The sequence below is a fragment of the Lemur catta genome, chromosome 16, assembly GCF_020740605.2.
Source record: "Lemur catta isolate mLemCat1 chromosome 16, mLemCat1.pri, whole genome shotgun sequence".
NCBI lineage: Eukaryota > Metazoa > Chordata > Mammalia > Primates > Lemuridae > Lemur > Lemur catta.
Window position 1 is genome coordinate 4,006,216 of NC_059143.1, and position 23,817 is coordinate 4,030,032.

Sequence of the window (23,817 nt, forward strand, 5' to 3'; positions counted from 1 at the left end):
GAGATGAATTATAGAAAATATTAGGTGAAGATAGCAAGGTAGAATGGTGTAACTAATATGCTGCGTTTTATCTAAGAAAGGGAGTATAGTAGGCAGGGTTCCCACCCACTTGTGTCCACACCCTAGATAATCCCCACCGGTGTGGTTGGACCTGTAAATAGAATCAGACGTCTCTCCTGTGATCATGCTACATTTTACAGCAAAGGAGACATCCAGGCTGGGTCTGACTTAATTGGACGAGCCCTTTGAAAGCCAAGAGTTTGATGTGCTCCCGCTGACCTGGAGGAAAGCAAGACAGTCGGCCCTCGTTTCCCTGGGTTCCGCATCTACAGGTTCAACCAACTGCAGATCAAAAAACCCAGCATTTGCAGGACGCGGAAACTGCAGATATAGCCAGCCAACTTTTCGTACCTACGGGTTCTGCAGGACCGACTGTGAGACGTGGACATTGGTGTCTGGGGGCGGGGGGTCCTGGAACCAGTCCCCCACCGATGCGAGGGAGGCTGAATCTTTGTTGTGATCTGCCAGAGAGGCCGAGAAGCCTCTAGGAGGTGACAGGGACTCCTGGCTGACAGCCAGCAACGAACTGAATGGTGCCAACTACTGAATGAACTCAGAAGGGAACCCCAAGCTCCAGATGAGACGACAGTTGACCCATACCTTGATGTCAGCCTCCGGGGACCCCGAGCAGGGAACCTCGCCAGGCTGTGCTGGCTTCTGGCCGGCAGAACTGTGAGCCAAGCCGTGCTGTTCTCAGCCGTGCAGCAGCGGTGCAAACACAACTTACATTTGCTCACATTGTTTAAAAATGAAGGAATAAATAAAAAGCTAATGAAATTGTTATTTATAGGATGAAAGATGGAAGTTAGACTGATCTTAATGTACCTTACCTTGTAGATTTGACTTTAGAATCATGTAAACACTTTACATAATTGCAAATTAATGTTAAATTAAAAATTTAAAAAGCAATTCATAAAAATAAACCAAATGAAACTAAATCTATTGAATTATGGCTGAATACCACATAGAAATGATTTTGAATGAGTTTAGATTTTAATAATTTACTTGTACATTCATAATGGGATATACCCTATGAGCAAAAACATTACAAACATATCTTTAACCCTTTTTAGTAATCCTATTGTAAATAATTATATACTAATATCATTAATAATATTACTACTACTAACATTGGTGTTATCCCAAAGGTAATATGAATGGTAGAATAAAGAAAATATTTAGGCCGGGCATGGTGGCTCACGCCTGTAATCCTAGCACTCTGGGAGGCCGAGGCGGGAGGATTGCTTGAGCTTAGGAGTTCGAGACCAGCCTGAGCAACAGCAAGACCCTGCCTCTTCTAAAAAAATAGAAAGAAATTATCTGGACAACTAAAAAAATATATATAGAAAAAATTAGCCGGGCACGGTGGTGCATGCCTGTAGTCCCAGCTACCCAGGAGGCTGAGGCAGGAGGATCGCTTGAGCCCAGGAATCTGAGGTTGCTGTGAGCTAGGCTGATGCCATGGCACTCTAGCCCAGGCAACAAAGCAAGACTCTGTCTCCAAAAAAAAAAAGAAAATATTTAATTGTGTTCTGTCTTAGGAGCTAAGATTTTCAGCATAAGAGGAGAGAGAAATATACAATTAAATTAAGTAAAAACACTTTAAAACTAAATTTGTTTTTTTTTTTTTTTTTTTTGAGACAGAGTCTCGCTCTGTTGCCCGGGCTAGAGTGAGTACCGTGACGTCAGCCTAGGTCACAACAACCTCAAACTCCTGGGCTCAAGCAATCTTTCTGCCTCAGCCTCCCGAGTAGCTGGGACTACAGGAATGTGCCACCATGCCCGGCTCATTTTTTTCTATATATTTTTAGTTTTCCAGCTAATTTCTATTTTTAGTAGAGATGGGGTCTCACTCTTGCTCTGGCTGGTCTCAAACTCCTGACCTCTAGTGATCCTCCCGCCTCGGCCTCCCAGAGTGCTAGGATTACAGGCGTGAGCCACCGCACCCAGCCTTAAAACTAAATTTGATTTGGAAATATTAGAATAACTGCATGATGTATTTCTTTAAAATATTATTTCCTAGCTCTGACCTTTGAAAAATACTAACAGCTATGTTAACCCAGAAGCAAGGAGCACCCCTGCCTCCCAGCTGAGCCTCTACACAGGGAAGAGCCAGAGCTCCCTGGAGAAGCGCTGCTGCCAGGCCCCCCGCAAGCCTGTCCCAGAGGCTGCAGCACCCCCGTCTCGCTGGGACGCAGAAAGCCTGAAAAGATGACCGGGGCACGTCAGGAAGATCAGACACCAACTTGAAGGAGTTTCCTTTGGCTAAAAATGTGATCATTTGTACATTAAAAAGAATAATAACTACAAATTATTGAAACACATTTAATATGTCTAAATCCATGATTCATAATAATACCAAAACAAATAAGCAAAAGCCACAACTCATCATTTACCTTTGGATGACACTGAGAATAAATAAAAGAAAAGAACCACATATTTGTCTGTTTGTCTTGCTTTTGTTTTATAGTCTGTAGTTCAAAATAATTAAATAGTTATAAATAGTTAATGAGGGAATTTTTTTTTAGAGAGACAAGGTCTGTCGCCCAGGCTGGAGTGCAGTGGCATCATCACAGCTCACTGCAACCTCCAACTCCTGGGCTCAAGTGATCCTCCTGCCTCAGTCTCCAGAGTAGATGGGACTACCACCACACCTGACTAATTTTTAAAATTTTTTGTAGAGATGGGGTCTCACTATGTTGCCCAGGCTGGTCTCAAACTCCTGGCCTCAAAGTGATCTTCCTTGGCCTCCCAAAGTGCTGGGATTACAGGTATGAACCTGGTGGAAAATTCTTCTTTATAGAGGAATTCTGGGCTATAGTCCAGAATGAAGAAGGAATGATAGAATAGAATTAGATTATTACCATTTTGTAAGTTTTGATGAAAGGTGGATGGAGGCAGTAATCACCCACGGTTGCTAAGCAATTCAGTGAGTGCCAGACGTGCACTGGACAGCCGGGCTCACAGGTGGTTAGTCTTAGCCTCACAGAAAGAGAAACAGGTACTGTGTGTGTACCAGACCTGGTACGGTGCAATGGGAAGAAGTCTTGCCAAAAAAAAAAATCAAGTCGGAATATGTTCGAACCTCTAGATCTAACACAGTTTATAGGAAATACAGGGTTACACAGGAATATGACAAGTGACGTCATCATAGGCAGAAGACATTCACAGCCCTGTGATGTCCCCTGATCCTCATGTGGCAAAAAGAGCTTTACAGGAGTGACTAAGGTTATGCACCCTGAGTCCTTAATAGCAGAGAACCTGTCACACGCAGCCTGGTCAGAGAGGTGTCACTCTGGGGCAAGGCAGAGGGGACACGAGCACTGGGGCTGGCTCTGAAGCTGGGGTGGGAGCTGACAACTGTGGGGGCCTCTAGAAGCTGACAGTGGCCCTCAGCTGACAGCTGTGAGGGGATGGCCCTTGGCACTCACTACGAGGAACTGAGTTCTGCCAGCCACCTCCCCAGCAAGGAAGGAGACCTGCCCAGGGCTCGCGGAGGGGACACAGCCCAGCCAGCTGTGCAGTTTTAGTCGAGTGAGGTCCGGGCGCAACCTCCAGACTCCAGAGTAAGAGAGTAAACTTGTAGACGCTAGGCTGGGGGTGACCACTCCACCCACTCACACCCCCCACTTCTTCCTCCACCCCCTTTGCCTTCAGGCAAATCACTCTATTTACTATAAGTATGTAACTGAAACATTTGTATATAATCATGTCTTTTACTTTTACATAGCAAGCTGTCTTCTACTATGTTTATTTTTCGATCCAATCTTTTTAAAAATTTTGATTTATTGTATACAATCATTTTTATAGAGATCATACCATGGGGGTGTTTTGTGGCCTTGGAAAAATTGCACAATTGCTTTAGATTTCAGTTTCCTTTTCCACTATTCTTTCTTTATTTATTTTTTAACATGTCTCACATTAATCATTTCCAGCTTACCTTTTCCACTAAAAGGAATCTGAACGAGATAATTCCAAATCTTCAACATAGGGTGGTTATTACTACTTTAGATAGGGAACATCCCATGATAATTAAGAGCATAGGCTTTACAGTCATGGATTCATTCAGCTAACATTTATTGAACACCTACTATGTGCCAGCACTGTGTTATTCCTTGGCGACAAGGTAATGGCCTTTGTCGTCATAGAACTTCAACAACTACTTCTCCTCCTCCTCCTCCTCCTCCTCTTTCATCTTCTCCTTCTCCTTTTCTTCTTCTTCCTTTTTGTGGTGAAAACACATAACATAAAATTTACCCTGGTAACCATTTGTAGGCGTATACTTCAGTAGTGTTAACTCTAAGTACCTTGTTGTCCATACCATTTCTAGAACTTTTTCATCTTGTGAAACTGAAGGAAAACATGGAGGAAAAACCCTCCTTTCCCCTCTCCCCAGCCCCAAGCAATTATCACTTTGCTGTTCTTAAGAGTTTGACTATTTTATATATCTCATATAAAAGGAATCATGTAATATGTGTCTTTTTTGGTGACTGGCTTATTTTACTTAGTATAATGTCCTCAAGGTTCATCAATGTTGTAGCAGATGACAGGATTTCCTTTTTTAAGGCTGAATAATATTCCATTGTATGTATGCACCACATTTTGTTTATCCATTCATCCATTGACAGACTTTTAGCTTGCGTCTACCACTTGACTGTTATGAATAATGCTGCTATGAGCATGTGTGTGGAAATAGCTCTTCAAGATCCTGTTTTCAATTCTTTTGGATATATACCCAGAATTGAGATTGCTGGCTCATATGGTAATTCCATTTTTAATTTTTTGAGGACCCTGCATATTGCTTTCCACAGCAGCTGCATTCCTATGGTTTGGATATGGTTCTTTTGCCCCCACCCAGTTACATGTTGAAATTTAATCCCCAGTGTTATGGCGTTGGGGGGGTAGGGCCTAGTGAGAGGTGTGTGGATCAGGGGTGGCTCCCCCATTAATGGCTTGGTGCTGTTTTCAAGGCAGTGAGTGAGTTCTCACTCCATTAATTCCCTCGAGAGCTGGTTGTTAAATGGAGCCCGGCCCCTCCTTCCTCCCTTGCCATGTGGTCCCTGCACACACTGGTTCCCCTTCCCCTTCCATGAGTGGAAGCAGCCTGAGGCCCCCACCAGAAGGAGATGCCCATGAACTTTCCAGCCATCCATGTTGAGTAGAAGTGGTGAGAGAGGGCACCTTGCCTTGTTCCTGATCTTAGAAGAAACCTATCAGTTTTTCAGCAGTTGAGCATGATGTGGTCTTTCGTATATGGCCATTATATTGAGGTAATTTCCTTCTATTCCTAGTTTTTTTATCATGAAAAGATGTTGAATTTTGTAAAATGTTTTTTCTGCATCAGTTGAGGTGATCATATGGTTTTTGTCCTTCGTTCTGTTAACTGGTGTATTACATTCATTTTCATATAATAAACCATCCTTGCATTCCAGAAATAAATCCCACTTGCTCATGGTGTATAATCCTATTAAAGTGTTGTTGAATTCGGTTTGCTAGAATATTTGTTGAGGATTTTTGCACCAGTAGTTGTCATGGCTTACTGAACTGTAGTTTACTTTTCTTGTAGTATCTTTGTCTGATTTTGGTATGGCGGTATTGCTGGCCATGTAAAATAAGTTTGGAAGTATTCCCTTCTCTTCAATTTTCTGGAAGAGTTTGAGAAGGATTGGTGCTAGTTCTTCTCTGAATATTGGTGGAATTCTCCATTGAAGCCATCTGGTCCTGGGCTTTTCTTTGTTGGTCTCTGCACACTTTGTTGGGAGGGTGTTGGTTACTGATTGAATCTCCTTACTAATTGTAGGTCTATTAAGGATTTTAAAACATTTCTTAATGATTCAGTCTTGGCAGGATGTATGTTTCTAGGAATTTATTCATTTTTTCTACGTTATCCAATTTGTGGAACAATTGTTCATAGTAGTCTTTTATGCTCCTTTTAATTTCTGTGGCATCAGTTGTAACAGCTCCTATTTCATTTCTGATTTTTGTTATTTGAGACTTCTCTTTTTTTTCTTAGTCTAGATAAGAGTTTGTCAATTTTCTTGATCTTTTAAAAAATCTAACTCTTGGCGGGGCGCGGTGACTCACGCCTGTAATCCTAGCACTCTGGGAGGCCAAGGCGGGTGGATCGCTCGAGGTCAGGAGTTCGAGACCAGCCTGAGCAAGAGTGAGACCCCATCTCTACTAAAAATAGAAAGAAAATTATCTGGCCAACTAAAAATATATATACAAAAAATTAGCCGGGCATGGTGGCGCATGCCTGTAGTCCCAGCTACTCGGGAGGCTGAGGCAGGAGGATTGCTTGAGCCCAGGAGTTTGAGGTTGCTGTGAGCTAGGCTGACGCCACGGCACTCACTCTAGCCCAGGCAACACAGTGAGACTCTGTATCAAAAACAAAAACAAAAACAAAAAACAAACAAAAAAAAAAACCCAAAAAATCTAACCCTTGGTTTTGGGTGTTTTTTTTTTTTTTTGTACTGTTTTTCTATTTCATTTATTTCAGTTCCAATATTTATTATTTTCTTCCTCCTGATAACTTTGGGTTCAGTTTGTTTTTCCTTTTCTAGTTTTTTGAAATATAAAGTTAGGTTGCTGGTTCGAGATCTTTCTTCTTTCTTAATATAGGCAGGCATTCAGTGCTATAAACTTTCCTCTTGTACTGGTTTTTCTGCCTCCCATAAGTTTTAGTATGTTTTCTTTTCATTTTCGTCTTTCTTATGATATTATGCAATTTCCCTTGTGTTTCTTCCTTGACTCATTTTCTGTTCAAGAGTGTGTTGTTTGCCGGGCGCGGTGGCTCACGCCTGTAATCCTAGCACTCTGGGAGGCCGAAGCGGGTGGATCGTTTGAGCTCAGCAGTTCGAGACCAGCCTGAGCAAGAGCGAGACCCCGTCTCTACTAAAACGTAGAAAGAAATTATCTGGCCAACAAAAATATATATATAGAAAAAATTAGCTGGGCATGGTGGCGCATGCCTGTAGTCCCAGCTACTCGGGAGGCTGAGGCAGGAGGATCACTTAAGCCCAGGAGTCTGAGGTTGCTGTGAGCTAGGCTGATGCCACGGCACTCACTCTAGCCCGGGCAACAGAGCGAGACTCTGTCTCAAAAAAAAAAAAAAAAAAAAAAGAGTGTGTTGTTTAATTTCCATGTATTTGTGAATTTTCTAGTTTTCCTACTGCTGCTGGTTTCTAGCTTCATTCCATTGTGGTTTGAAAGACACTTTATATAAATTCAACCTTTTTAAATTTGTTAACACTTGTTTTGTGGACTAGCATGTGGTCTTTCCTGGAGAATGTTCTGCATGCCCTTGAGAAGAATGTGTATTCTGCTGTTGTTGGATGGAGTGTTCTGTATATGCATGTTAGGTTCAATTGGTATATAGTGCTGTTCTGGTCCTTTGTTTTCTTTCTGATCTTCTGTCTGGTTGATCTATCCATTACTGAAAGTGTGGTATTGAAATCTCCTACTATTACTGTGACTATTTCTCCTTTCAATTCTGTCAACATTTGCTTCATATATTTGGGTGCTCTGATGTTAGGTGCATATATATTTATATTTGTCATATCTTCTTGGTGAATTGACCCTTTTATCATTATATAATGTCCTTCTTTATCTCTCATAAGTTTTTTACTTAAAACCTATTTTGTATGATGTAAGTATGGCCACCCCTGCTCTCTTTTGTTACCACTTGTGTAGAATATCTTTTTCCATACTTTCACATTCAGCCCATGTATCTTCATCTCTAAAATGACTCTTATAAATAGTATATAATTATATCTTGTTTTAAATCCATTCAGTCACTCTACATCTTTTGAGTGGAGAGATTTATCCATTTACATTTAAAGTAATTACTGATAGAGATGGACTTACTGTTGCTGTTTTGTTGATTGTTTTCTGTGTGTCCTGTAGCTATTTTGTCCCTATTTCCGTTTTTTTCTGCCTTATTTTTTGTTTCATTGATTTGTTGTATTAACATACTTTGATTCTTTTCTTATTTTCTTTTGTGCATATTTTATAGATATTTTCTTATGGAAGAAAACTATATCTGATCTTGAATGTAATGCAGATTACATTAAACATCTTATAGTTTTAACAATCTGTTTTAAACCGATAACAATTTTAATCACATGCAAAAACTATGCTGCTTTACATCTCCCCTCCCCACTTTATGTCATCAGTGACACAAATCATATCTGTTTATATTTTATATCCATTAACACAGTTTTATAGTTACTTTTGTGCTTTTATCTTTTAAATTATATACCAGAATTAAAAGTGACTTATGTGCCACCATTATAGTATTACAGGACTCTGTATTTGTCTATATATTTACTTTATCAGAGAGCTATATCTTTGTATGCTTTGAAGTTGCCATCTAGTGTCCTTTCATTTCAACTTGAAGGGCTCCTTTTACCAATTCTTGTAAGGTAGATCTACTAGTGATGAACTTTCTCAGCTTTTGTTTACCTGGAAAGGTCTTTATTTCACCTTCATTTTTGAGGGACAGCATTACCAGATATAGCATTCTTGTTTGGCAGGGCTTTTTTTCTTTCAGTACTTTGAATATATCATTTGTCTAACCTTCTGGCCATTACATTTCTGCTTAGAAATCACGAATAGTCTCAAGGAAGCTCATTCGAATAGGAAAGTCACTTTCTCTTGAAACTTTGAAAACTCTCTCTTTGTTTTTGACTTTTGACAGCTTGATTATAATGTATCTTGATGTGGGCCTTTTGGGGTTCATCCTAGTTGGAGGTATGTGAGCTTTTTTAATTTGGATGTCTGTTTCCTTGCTCAGATTTGGAAAGTTTTCAACATTATTTCTTCAAATAAGCTCTCTTCCTCTTTCTCTGTGTCATTTCTGTCTGGGACTCCCATAATGCTTCTATTTGTCACCTTGATGGTGTCTCATAATTCCCTTAAGCTTTCTTCAATTTTTTTTACTCTTTTTTCTTTTCACTTCTCTGGTTCAATAATTCCAAATAACCTGTCTTCAAGTTTACTTATTCTTTCTTTTGCTTGATCAAAAGCAAAAGAATCCCTTTAGTGAATTTTTCAATTCAGTTGTTGTATTCATCAGATCCATAATTTATGTTTAGTTCTTTTTTTTTTTGTAGTTTCTCTTTGTTGATAATCTCATTTTGTTCATGCATTGTTTTTCTGATTTAATTTAGTTGTTAATCTGTGTTCTCTTGTAACACATTGAGTGCCTTTAAGACAAATATTTTTAATTCCTTATAAGGTAATTTATAACTCTCCATTCCTTCAGGGTCAGTTTGTGGAGGTGTATTTTGTTCCTTTGATTTGGACATGTTTTCCTGTTTCTTCATGTTTTTTATTATTTGTGCATTTGAAAAACTACTCATTTGAAAGACCTCTCTCAGTCTTTAAGGATTGGCTTCATAAGGGGAGACCTTCACCAGTTAGCCTGGTTAGAGATTCTAGGGGCCTCTCAAACGTTTTCTGGAGATGCATCATTTCTGGGCTTGTGTGTGTAATTTCCAGATTAGAGGGGTTTGCTGGTTTCTTTTTCAGGAGTTTGTAATCTCTTGCTCCCTCTGGTGTCTGTCTATAATACTATAGATTCTTTGGTGCTGCAACAAGCCACTGAGCTCTCTTTTATTCTCCATGGATCCCAGGCATCCAAAGTACACAAGTTCCACTAATGATCTTATTCAAGCAAGACAGAAACCAGTGCTTCAGGCATGCCCTGAAAAGTTGGAAGTTTGGACACATGTTCTCTCTTTACCTCCCAAGGGAGAGGTTGTGAACTGGGTGCTTTCTGCTCACTGTGCTGCTTTGTGGACTGGCTTTTGAGGTTGAAATGAAATGGCTTTTCTTACCTGTTTCAATGTGGCTGTTCTTGAATTTGCACTTGCTTGGGGTACTACAACTTCTTAAGTGGTTTCTGGAGTTCTCATAAAAGTGTTTTGGACCATTATTGTTGTTAAGTTGTTGCTTCTGGGGGAGAATGACATCTGGGCCTTCCTATTCTACCCTGTTGCTGATGCCACTTCCTTGTGGTGGCTTTTGATGACGGCAATAGAAAGCAAATACAAACATCATAGAGATGCAATGAGCAAAATCCACATTGTGAGGAACTAGAGGACAATTCTGGCACCTACTAAGAAGTTGTGTCCATGGCAGGCCTGGGCCTCACCTCCCTTCCTTCACTGTGAACAGAGAAATCATTCAATTAACAAACATCTATTGAGTGTCTCTCCTACGTAAAGTGTTGACCAATGTGCTAGAGGTCTCAGTCTCTGCATTCTGGCAATGGCAATTTTTCTGGGGAAGGAAAATGTACCTAGTTGTTACAGCAACTGGGTGACAGGTGTCCTGATGGGAGGAGGAGGAAAGGAGGCACCTGTGGCCTGGTGCAGGCCAGGGGAGGCAACCAACGGGTGTGTAGGAGTGAGAGGAACATTCTGGCTGGGATGGGGGAGCAGGGAGTGATGTGTTGAGGTAAAACATACACATCATAAAATTTACCATTTGGCCACTTTTAGGTGTCTAGTTCAGTGGTATGAAGTGGGGAGTGTTTTTGAGTAGGAAGAGACTTTATTTTGTCAAGGATAATCCACTGCTGCCTTTTTCAATGGCTAAAGGACTGAAATCCTTTTAGAGAAAAAAGTAGAAGGGCTACTTAACAGGCAACAAGTCTGTGAACAAGCGAGCGTTGTTTGTGGTACTGGCTAAGGAAATGATCATTTCATTTGAATACTCTTGTAAAGCAGGTAGAGCAAGTATTATTACCTCCATTTCCCAGGTAAGGAAATGAGGGTCTGATTAACTACACTCCTGTATGAGGAGGCGTGTCCAGGACAAGAACTCACGTCTCGCATTCTCGCTCTAGGCCTCTTCGCACTCCGTGTGATGGGTGGTCCACCCTCCTGAAACTGGCTCTTTCTTGCTCTGTGTACAAAATTACCTCCCGGGAGAACACAGGTGCCAGGGCTGGTTAGCAGTAGTGAGAGCAGTGACTGGACTCCAGGTGACCTGAGGTTAACATTCTGTCACCAGGGTGTCACCACTTCTCTTAGCCATCACCGAGAACATGGTTTATCATGTCAAGAAGAGGGCTTTGAATTTCACGTTCATGTGGGTTCTGTTTCTTGGGGGCATCGTCTCTTCAGTCCTGTCATCCACAGTGAGGCCGTCTGTGGTGCCAGGTACCAGTGCCAAGCTGGGGCCCTGGAATTAGAACATCACCGTTGGCACGTGGTGCCTGGGCAACCGCGGAGAGTGAGCTGCCCGCTGGCTAAAACGAACGAAGCCATAGAAAGTTCCCAAGAATAGATCTTGGAAATGCGGCTTTTCTGTGGGAGCCGAGAAGGATCACGAGCTGTGGGCACGAGCTCCTCGGGGTCGTCTGTGGAAGCTGTGCAGCCAGGACGAAGGCAGCCTGGCCTTGGCCCGATTCTCTCTTCTCCAGGCAGCCTTGCCCTGGCAGTGTGACTTGGGTCTGCCTGTCCAACCAGAGTTGGAATCCCGGCTTTGAAAGAGGGAGCTGAACCTCTCACAAGGTTTCTGCCTGTAGCCTAATGTTCCCAGTAGTTAAAGACCCACTTTTGGAAGGCCAACATTTTTGGTTTTGGATAATAGTCATCATCATTTCCCTCTCCTCCTCCTCCCCTTCCTCCTACCTTCCAGACAGTGGGCACTGTTGGTGCCCTGCAGTGTTTACAGGCTCTGCCTAGGTCACCACATCCCAGGACAGGGAGGCAGAGGGGAGGGTCCACGGGCAGGGCCTGGGCGCACCCCCCGCCCCCAGTCTGGCTTTGCCTGGCATCCCGGCATTTGCGCCAGCGTTCTCCCGCACGTGGAGCCCAGGGCCGCTGCCTGGAACCTGCACATCGGGTCCCTCTGGGCCCCTACGGCCACCAAGAACTGCAGGTGTTGCTAGAAGACAGGCGGGCGTGGCCTTGAGAGACGTGGGATTTCACCCCAGCTCGCCACCGGCGGGCTGCGGGACTGCGGGCAAGTCTCGCGACGCCTTTGCAACCCCTTCCTCCCCTGCAGCGCGAGGGGCTCAGGCTGGATCTGATCTGTGTGTTCGCTCAGCGCGGTCCTGAGCGTTTTCCATACATCAGGCTCTTCGCTAGATGCCAAAAATGCAAAGACAATCAAGGCTCAGTTTTGGGGGGAAACTGGACCGCACATGGGTGGTTATAAGGTGGAACATGGTAAAAGTTCTACAAGGGGGGCTGTGGGGGCCAGAGAGCCCCTGCAGACAGGCAGCCAGGGCCTTTTAAAGGGCTAAAACAAAAATATTAGAAGTTCAGTTTCTATATTTTCTGAGAATTCTGAGGATACTAAGTTTATGTAAGCACTTAGCCTCCATAAACCATTCAGAAAAAGTTCCTTTATTGTGATAACCAACTGTGTAGTCTAATTTACGAATACCGTCTTGATACAAGAAAGCATTTCAGCACCAGGAAAGGTAAAGGCTTTTTCAGTTGGAAACAGACCCACGCAGTGCCCGCAGCTTCCACCGCGCACCCTCAGCCGCAAGTCAAAGCCCACACAGAAACACGACACTGATTCAGATCTTAAAAACCTGTTCTCTTTTCCAGGGCGTCCAACATACTCCTCTGATGGCGCTGGGCTCACAGACAACAGCAGCAAAAACAACAGGCCAGCTTTTCTGTCCTTTCTCACCCGGGGGAGAACGGCCCCCCCTCATCCAGCAGAGACAGACACCCCGTGGCCGGGCCCCAACACCTGCCGCGGCTGCGGCCCTGCGGACGCAGTCCTGGTTAGGGCCACACGGAACCAGAACCAACTGGCCCCAAACAGAAGCAAAAACAGAAACCCCGAGAGAGGGAAGGAGGAGACGCGGGAGGTGCGAGGGGAGGGCCTGCGCTGGTCCCGGCCCTGCGGGGGGCGGCCAGGCATCTTGGCGGGACCTCCGCAATTGTCAAACTCATTTGCAAACAGATGAAAACACAACTGTCTACGAATAGAGAGTGAACACATGTCACAGATTTATTGAGCTCGTTAACAAGGGCGCCAGGAGGAGGGCGCGGCCGGTTCCCGGGTTACTCTCCTGAAATATCTTTCTGGGGGGCCGAGCTGCATCAGAGCGTTTACGCGAGCGAAGGTCACGCCGACCGTCCCGACAACGTGGCGGAACAGGACGCGACTCCCTGGCCTCCGCTCCCCACCCGGGACCCAGTCAGGCGTCGGGATCTCGCAGCCCCGCGGCCGCGAGCGCGCAAACAGCGCGTGCGGGGCGCCCGAACCCGACCCGAGCAGCGCGGGCGCCGCGTGCCCGTGTCCTCTCCTCCGGGGACGCTGAGCCTGCGTCCTGGCGGCCGGGAAGCCTCGGCCCGTGGGAACAACAATCACAGCGAAGTCTGCCCCGCTGTTTCACAGAGACATTTTAAGAACCTAATAAAGATCATCTGAGCGACGGTGTGTGTGCGCGGGAAGGAACTCTCTGAACACGAGGCGGGGCGAGGGAGAGGGGCGGCAGGGGAGGCCGAGCAACGAGGACAGGTCCTGGCCACCCTCCCTCCCGCAGGCGAGAGCCCGGAGCTGGGGACAGAACCCAGGGCCCCGAGGGCGCGGCGGGCGCGGGGTTTTGCCCGTGCCAGGCAGCGGCAGCGGGAGTTGGGACGGAAAACCTCGGCTCATCGCCTTGGGGAACCAAAGAACGAATCTGGGCAGCCCAGAAACCCAGGAAAGGAGGAAGCCAGAGAAGGGGGGCCTAAATTCTGTGTCCCCCCTACCTCACGGGACGCCGCAGCCGGGCTGAAAGGACTGAACGAAGCCGGCCAGTCCCCCGACTGCCATATCCCAGGAGGCTTGAGAATACAACGCGGACCCGCACAGGACCGCCCTTCGGAGGAATCCTGAGTGACTAAGTGGCCCCAATTCAAAGCAGAGCCCAGCCGCCCGCCGCGTTCCGGGAGCCCCGCCAGCCTCACGGTGGCACTTCCCGGCCGTCGGTGGCTGCTCACCCGCCTGCGACCTACGACCAGCCGGCACGCAGGGAGCCCGGCCGGTCAGGACTGAGCAGTCTGCGCCCCTCGTTCGCCGGGAGGACACAAAGCGGGACCTGGCGGGAACCTTCCCCGCAAAAGACGACCCTTCTGCCTTTGCGCCTTCTGTTTCCGCGGCTCCCAAACTGCTGGGTGGAATAAAGTCTCCGTTCTTTTTTTAGTGGATCTGTTGACAACGTCAACATGGCCTAGTATTACAGCATATCATGACGTTGTGATATTTATTCTGAAATAAACTATGCCGGGAGAAACTGGCCATTTGCAGAAATTTTATTGTATATACGTATACACAGTGAAATGGTTACTATAGTCAAGCAAATTAACATCTCCGTCATCTCACAAAGGTGCTCGTTTTTTGTGTGTGGCAGGAGCACCTAAAATCTACCCTTTTGCAAAAGTCTCAAATACAATACCATGCAATATTATTAACTACAGTCCTCATGTTGTACGTTAGATCTCTGGACTCGTTCCTCCTACATATATGCTGCTTTGTTTATTTTTTCCATAACCAAAATATGTTTATTTGTTCAGTTCCAGTATATATATAAAGTGTTTTCAGAATTGTTAACTTGTACCCATGTGCAAAACAATTTTACAATAGCATGCAGTGCTTGTGTACAGGTATTTTTGTTTTTAGCCTGATGGTATCCAGTCAAAACACTTTTCTAAAGGTACTGATGTCCACTTTTTTCCTACACTTCTTTCACTGAGGTCAAGTCATATATTTGTGATGTAGTTAGATTCATTTGTCACAGTCTGCAGTTCACCCTTCATCTCCCTGTCATCTATAGTCAGCAAAGTTTGCATACGTAGAATTCATTATACTGCCCTGTTCTATGCATTTCACAAACACGTAGAATCATGTATTTACCCCCACCAAGTGTAGAACAATATAAAACAGTATACAACATTTCCACAACTCCCAAATTTTCTTTGTGGGATCCTTTTGTACTCAACTCTTCCTCACTGGCAACCACTAATCTATTTTCAGTCCTTATAATTTTGCCTTTTTTGGAATGTCATATGAATGGAATCATATCATATGTAGCATTTTGGTTCTGCCGACATTCACTTAACAAAATGTGTTTGAAATTTATCCATGCTGTTGCGTGAATCAATATTTTTTCTATTAATTGCTAAGAATGATTCCAGTGTATACATGTAACACAGTCTAGTCATTCACCTGGTGAAGGACATCTGAGTTAATTCCAGTTAGTGGTGATTATTTTACCTACAAGTTTTTGCTTGAATATATGGTTTTAATTCATTTGAGTGAATACCAAGGATCGAGTTAGAGAATTGTGTACATTTAATGTTATGAGAAACTACCAAATTGTTTTCCAAAATGATTGCATTTTACATTCCCACCAGCAATGAGTTCCTATTAATGGGCATTCTCAGAAGCAATCAACATTGTCCACTGGTTAACTTTTAGTCATTGTAATACATATGTAGTGGTATCTCATTGTGGTTTTAATTTTGTTTCCCTAATGACTAGTAATACTGAGCATCTTTTCAAATACTTATATGGAAAAGTGTCATTTAAGAAATTTTTCAGCCAGGTGCAGTGGCTCACACCTGTAATCCTAGCACTCTGGGAGGACCTCTTGAGGTCAGGGGTTCGAGACCAGTCTGAGCAAGAGCAAGACCCCATCTGTACTAAAAATAGAAAAAATTAGACTGGGAACTATAAAGAAAAAAAAAAAACGAAAGAAAGAAAAAAGAAATTTTTCCACTTAAGGCTAAGTACAGTGGCTCATGCCAGTAATCCTAGCACTTTGGGAGGCCAAGGCAGGAGGACCACTTTAGGCTACGAGTTTGAGACAAATATCTTTGTTGAAAAGACATTTATTTCTCAATTAAATTGCCATAACACTTTTCTCAAAAACAAGTTGATGGTATTTGGGTCAAGTTCTGTGCTCTCTGTTCTGTTCCATTGTTACATATGTATGTCCTTTCTACAATACCACCCTCTCCTAATTACTGATTTCTAGTAAGTCTTGGACTAGGGTAGTATGAGTCTTCAAACGTTAATCATTTTCATAATGGTTTTGACTATGTTGTTTCCCTTACTTTTCTATATAAATATTGGACTTTACCTATCAATATCTATTTTTAAAAATCTTGCTGCAATTTTGATTGGAATTGCTGTAAATCTATAAATCAAATTGGGGAGAATAGACATCATTATTGAGGCTATGGTATATTGAGATAAATGGTATATCTCTCCATTTATTTAATCTTGTTTTATTTCCTTCAACCATGATTTGTAGTTTTCAGAGGTGGGAGGATAGATGTAATTCCTTCTTGTATTTTATTAAATTAATAACTATTTTATTTATTTAGTGCCATTGTAGTGGTACTTTTTAAAAAGTAACGATTTTTTTATTTGACTTTGGAGAACATTTTTTATTCCTTTCATTAACATTCCTTCAAAGGGCTTATTTCCTTTTTTTTCTTTTGTTTGTATAAATTTAAGGTGTACAAGTGCAGTTTTGTTTCATGGATATATTGGGCAGTGGTGAAGTCTGGGCTTTTAAGGTAACCATCACCCAAACAGTGTACATTATACCCATTAATTTCTCATGCTTCATCCCCTTCCCATCCTCCCACCTTTCTGAGTCTCCAGTGACTATTATTCCACAATCTATGTCCACGTGTACACATTACTTAGCTCCCATTTATAAGTGAGAACATGTGGCATTTTGACTGTTTCTGAGTTGTTTCACTTAAGACATAGATCTCCAATTCCATCCACGTTGCTGCAAAAGACATGGTTTCACTCTTTTTTATGGATGAATAATATACCATTGTATATGTATGCCACATTTTCTTTATCTAATCATCTGTTGATGGACACTTAGGTTGATTCCATATCATTGCTGTTGTGAATAATGCTGCAATAAACATGAGTGTAGGTATCTTTTAGATATAATGATTTATTTTCTTTTCGATAGATACCCAGCAGTGGGATTACTGGTTAAAATGGTAGCTCTATTTTTAGTTCTTTGAAAAATCTCTATACTGTTTTCCATACAGGTTGTACTAATTTACATTCCTACCAACAACCAGTGTATAAATGTTCCCTTTTCTCTGCATCCTCTCCAGCATCTATTATTTTTTTATTTTTAAATAAATAAATGGGTTTGGTTTGTTCTTGTTTCTCTTGTTCCTTGAAGTGCAATGTTAGGTTGTTAATTTGTGATCATTCTATTTTTTTGATGTAGGCATTTAACACTATAAACTTTCCTCTTAGCACTGCTTTTGCTGTATCCCAGAGGTTTTGGTATGTTGTCTCTCCATTTTCATTCATTTCTAAAATTTTTAAAATTTCTGTCTTATCTTAATTTTGTCATTGACCAAATGATCATTCAGCATGTTGTTTAATTTCCACATATTTGTATAGTTTCAAGAATCCTTATTGGTATTTTTTTTTTTTTTTGAGACAGAGTCTCGCTCTGTTGCCCAGCTAGAGTGAGTGCCGTGGCATCAGCCTAGCTCACAGCAACCTCAAACTCCTGGGCTTAAGCGATCCTACTGCCTCAGCCTCCCGGGTAGCTGGGACTACAGGCATGCACCACCATGCCTGGCTAATTTTTTCTATATATATTTTTAGTTGGCCAGATAATTTCTTTCTATTTTTAGTAGAGACGGGGTCTCGCTCCTGCTCAGGCTGGTCTCGAACTCCTGACCTCAAGCGATCCACCCGCCTCAGCCTCCCAGAGTGCTAGGATTACAGGCGTGAGCCGCCGTGCCCCGCCATCCTTATTGGTATTGATTACTAGTTTTACTCTGTTGAGTCTGAGAAGATATTTGATATGATTTGGATTTTAAAAAATTTGTTGAGACTAGTTTTGAGGCCCAGCATGTGGTCTATTTTGGAGAATGTTCCATGTGTTGATGAGAAGAAATGTGTATTCTACAGTTGTTGGATAGAATGTTCTGTATAAGTGTCTGTTAGGTCCATTTGGTCTAAAGTCCAGTTTAAGTCCAGTATTTGCTGTTGTTGTTGATCTTCTGTCTCAATGATCTATCTGGTGCTATGAGTGCGGTGTTGAAATTCCTAATTGTTATTGTATTGCTCTCTACATCTTTCTTTAGGTCTGGTAATGTTTGTTTTATGAATCTAGGTGCTCCTGTGTTGGGTGCATATGTATTTAGGATTATTATATCCTCTTGTTGAATTCATCCCTTTATAATTATATAATAACCTTCTTTGTCATTTTTTACTATCTTTGATTTAAAGTCTGTTTTATCTAAGTATAGCTGCTCCTGCTTGCTTTTGGTTTCCATTTGCACGGAATACCTTTTTTCACCCCTTTACATTCAGTCTGTAAGTGTCTTTACCAATAAAGTGAGTTTCTTGTAAGCAGCATATAATTGGTTCATTTAAAAAACTATTTTCCACCAATCTATACCTTTTAAGCAGAGTATTTAATCAATTTATGTTCAAGGTTAATATTTATATGTGAGGTTTTGTTCCTGTCATAATGTTAATTGTTATTTGGTTATTTTGTGGATTCTTTGTTTCTTTTCTTTTTTTCTCTGTCTTTGTGGTTTGATGGAGTTCTTCCATGTTGCCATTTAATTTCTTTCTCTTCCTTCTTCTGCTGAGTAGTCTGCTGTTAGTATGATGGGGATTCCTTTATAGGTAACTAGATGCTTTCCTTCTGCTGATTTTAGTATTTTTTTCCTTCATATTGACTTCAGACAGTTTGATGACTATTTGTCATGGTGAAGTTCTCAGTGGGCCTCTTGTGTCTGGATGTCTAAATCTCTTGCTAGACTAGAGCATTTTTCATCAATTATTTCTTTAAATAGATTTTCTAAACTTTTTGTTGTTTCTTCTCCCTCAGGAACAACAATCACTCATAACTTCAGTTGCTTTATGTAGTTTCATGCTATTGGAAGGCTAAAAAAAGTTCATTCTTTTTTACTTATTTTTGTCTGACTGGATTAATTTAAAAGATCTGTCTTCAAATTCTGAGAATCTCTCTTCTGCTTGGTCTAGTGTACTGTTGAAGCTTTTAACAGTATTTCTTATTTCCTTCAACAAAGTTTTCATTTCCAGTTCTGTTTGTTTTTTTAAAGATATTTATCTCCTTGGTAAATTTCTCATTCGTATTGTTAATTGATTTTCTTAATTTCTTTGTATTGCTTTTCAGATTTCTCTTGCATCTCACTGAGCTTCTTTAATATCAATATTTTGAATTCTTTATGTGGCATTTTGCTGATTTCTTTTTGGTAAGATCTATTGCTAGAGAATTACTATATTCCTTCAGAGGTTTCATAATAACCTGATTTTTCATACTTCCAGATTTCTTCACATCTGGAGAAACAGTGGCTTCTTATTTTTGAATTTACTTTCATTGGGGCAGGAATTTTTTTCCTGGAGGATGTGACTATGATGAATGTTCACTTCTGGTGCATTCAGTGTCAAAGACTCTGTATGATTTTCTTGGTTATAGATAGCCTTACTGTGGTGGTTTTCTCAAATGCCAGTTGTAGTATTGGTAAACCAGATGGGTAGGCAGGCTCATAGCCTCCTGAGAGGCTGGGGTGGCAGAGGTCATGAGAAGCTTATCTCATTCTCAAGTGCTGTGCACTTAAGCTAGCAGATTTTGTATTGGGTTGTGCAGGTCGACTTCCAGGCCAGTGGGTGGCACTTGTAGGTAAGAGCCAGCTGCAGTGGAGGTGGTAGGGTTTATGCTTGATCTTTGGGTTTTTTTTTTCCTTTTATTTATTTTTTTATTTCAGCATATTATGGGGGTATAAAAGTTTAGGTTACATATATTGCCCCTGCTCCCCCTCCCCCCCAGTCAGAACTTCAAGCATGTCCATCCCCCAGACAGTGCACATCACACTCATTATGTATGTATACACCCATCCCCTCACCCACCTCACATCTGCCTGACATCCGATTAATGTTATTCCTAAATGTGCTCTTAGGTGATGATCAGTGAAACCAATTTGATGGTGAGCACATGTGGTGCTTATTTTTCCATTCTTGGGATACTTCACTTAGTAGAATGGGTTCCAGCTCTATCCAGGAAAATACAAGAGGTGCTATATCACCTTTGTGTCTTATAGCTGAGTAGTATTCCATGGCATACATATACCAAATTTTATTAATCCACTCATGTATTGATGGGCACTTGGGTTGTTTCCACCTCTTTGCAATTGTGAATTGTGCTGCTATAAACATTCGGGTGCAGATGTCTTTTTTACAGAATGTCTTTTGTTCTTTCGGGTAGATGCCCAGTAATGGGATTGCTGGATCGAATGGTAGGTCTGCTTGTATCTGTTTAAGGTATCTCCATATTGCTTTCCACAGAGGTTGCACTAGTTTGCAGTCATACCAGCAGTGTATGAGTGTTCCTGTCTCTCCGCATCCACGCCAACGTTTATTGTTATGGGACTTTTTGATAAAGGCCATTCTCACTGGAGTTAAGTGATATCTCATTGTGGTTTTGATTTGCATTTCCCTGATGATTAGAGATGTTGAGCATTTTTTCATATGTTTGTTGGCCATTCTTCTGTCTTCTTTTGAAAAGTTTCTGTTCATGTCCTTTGCCCACTTTTTGATAGGGTTGTTTGATTTTTTTTCTTGCTGATTTTCCTGAGTTCTGAATAGATTCTAGTTATCAGCCCTTTATTGGATGTGTAGCATGTGAAAATTTTTTCCCATTCTGTAGGTTGTCTGTTTACTTTCGTGACAGTTTCTTTGACTGTGCAGAAGCTTTTTAATTTGATCAGGTCCCATTTATTTATTTTTGTTGTTGCTGTGATTGCATCTGGGGTCTTCCTCATAAATTCTTTGCCTAGGCCAATGTCTATAACAGTTTTTCCCACATTTTCTTCTAGAATTCTAATAGTTTCATGCCTTAGGTTTAAGTCTGTTATCCACCGTGATTTGATTTTTGTGAGAGGTGAAAGGTGTGGGTCTTGTTTTAGTCTTCTACTTGTGGCTATCCAGTTTTCCCAGCACTATTTATGAATAAGGATTCTTTTCCCCAGTGTATGTTTTTGTCTGCTTTGTCAAATATTAGATGGCTATATGAAGATGGTTTTATATCTGGATTCTCAGTTCTGTTCTACTGGTCTGTGTCCCTGTTCTTGTGCCAATACCCAGCTGATTTAATAACCACAGCCTTGTGGTATAGTTTGAAGTCTGGTAAATTAATACCTCCAATTTTGTTCTTATTGCCTAAAATTTCTTTTGCTAAATGGGGTCTTCTCTGGTTCCATACAAAGCATAAAATTATTTTTTCTATATCTGTGAAAAATGATGTTGGTAATATTTTTTCTTTTCTTTTTTTTTAAAATTATTTATTTATTTATTTATTTTTTTGAGACAGAGTCTCACCCTGTTGCCCAGGCTAGAATGCCATGGCATCAGCCTAGCTCACAGCAACCTTAGACTCCTGGGCTTAAGCGATCCTCCTGCCTCAGCCTCCCGAGTAGCTGGGACTACAGGCATGCGCCACCATGCCCGGCTAATTTTTTCTATATATATTTTTAGCTGTCCGTATAATTTCTTTCTACTTTTAGTAGAGATGGGGTCTCGCTCTTGCTCAGGCTGGTTTGGAACTCCTGACCTCAAGCGATCTGCCTGCCTCGGCCTCCCAGAGTGCTAGGATTACAGGCGTGAGCCACCACGCCTGGCTTGATGTTGGTAATTTAATAGGAATTGCATTGAATCTGTAGATAGTTTTGGGTAGTATAGACATTTTAACAATGTTGATTCTTCTGATCCACGAGCATGGTATGGTTTTCCACCTGTTTACATGCTCTGCTATTTCCTTCCTCAGTGTTTCATAGTTCTCCCCGTAGAGGTCTTTTATCTCCTTAGTTAAATATATTCCTGGGTACTTTATTTTCTTTGTTGCTATTGTGAAGGGTATTGAGTCTTTGATCTGGTTCTCAGTTTGACTGTTACTGGCATATATGAATGCCTCTGATTTGTGTGTATTGATTTTGTATCCTGAGACTTTACTGAATTTGTTTATCAATTCCAGGAGTCTCTTGGTTGAATCCTTGGGGTTTTCTAGATATAATATCATATTATCAGCAAAGAGTGAGAGTTTGATCTCTTCTACCCCCATTTGGACACACTTAATTCTGCTCTCTTGCCTGATTGCTCTCACAAGGACTTTTAGCACTATGTTGAATACAAGTGGAGAAAGTGGGCAGCCTTGTCTGGTTCCAGTTCTACGTGGGAATGCTTTCAATTTTTCCCCATTCATGTTGGGTGTGGGTTTGTCATATATGGCTTGTATCATGAAAGTTCACAAATAGAAATCCTAATGAATCAACTCAAAGAGCTAGAGAAAGAAGAACAGATCGACCCCAAACCCAGCAGAAGAAGTGAAATTAAGATCAAATCAGAACTAAATGAAATTGACAACAGGAAAACTACATGGAAAATTAATAAGACAAACAGTTGGTTCTTTGAAAAGATAAACAAAATTGACACACCTTTGGCTAGACTAACTAAGAGCAGAAAAGAAAAATCTCTAATAAGCTCCCTCAGGAACACGAAAGGAGAAATTACAACTGATGTCATGGAGACACAAGGTATCATCTATGAATTCTACAAAAACCTTTAGGAACACAAACTGGAAAATGTGGAGGAAATGGCCAAATTTCCCTAGGCCTAACCAGGAAGAAATAGAATTCCTGAACAGACCGATATCAAGAACTGAATTGAAACAGCAATAAAAAAACCTTCCTAAAAAGAAAAGTCCTGGACCAGATGGTTTCACACCCGAATTTTACCACACCTACAAAGAACTGGTGCCTATCCTGCAAAAGTTATTCCACAACATCGAGAAGGAGGGAATCCTCCCCAACACATTTTATGAAGCCAACATAACCCTGATACCAAAACCAGGAAAGGACGCAACAAAAAAAGAAAACTACAGACCAATATCCCTTATGAATATAGATGCAAAAATTCTCAACAAAATCCTAGCAAACTGAATCCAGGTGCTTATTAAGAAAATAATCCATCACGACCAAGTGGACTTCATCCCAGAGATGCAGGGATGGTTCAACATACGCAAATCTATAAATGTAATTCACCGCATAAATAGAAGCAAAAACAAAGACCGTATGATCCTCTCAATAGATGCAGAAAAAGCATTTGACAAAATTCAACACTCTTTTATTGTAAGAACGCTTAACAAAATAGGCATAGACGGGGCCTACCTGAAAATGATACAAGCTATATATGCTTGATCTTTGGTTACCAGGAGAACTGTCTGGTGTCCCAGGCAATTGACTGGGCTATGGAATCCTCAGTAGTTTGGATTCTGCTCAGCCTCTTGGGCAGGGGAAAGTGGGGGAGCTGGACTAGGCAAGTCTGCACTCAGCCCCAACAGCAGGCACAAGCATCATCTCTGACAGGAGTCCGGGGGGACTGTCGCCAAATGCCTAGAGATATGCCTGGGTGAGGAGCAGATAAACTGCTGCTGCATCAAGCACCTAGCCCAGGTGGGCAAGTGTGGGACCTGCCTCCCTCTCACTGTTCAGAATCAGCAGGGCTCCTACTCCCATCCTAACCAAGGGGTGAATTGGGCAATCAGTAAACTCACACACACTTTGGCTTTAGTCTGCAGAGCTGTCCCTGGCTGCAAAACTTGCTGCCCAGGCAAAACCATGGCTTCCTGGCAAGTCTCCTCCCACTTCAGTCCCCTGAAGGGAGAGTGGGAGCGCACACCACAGTCACCTCTCAGTTCTGCCTGTGGGGGTG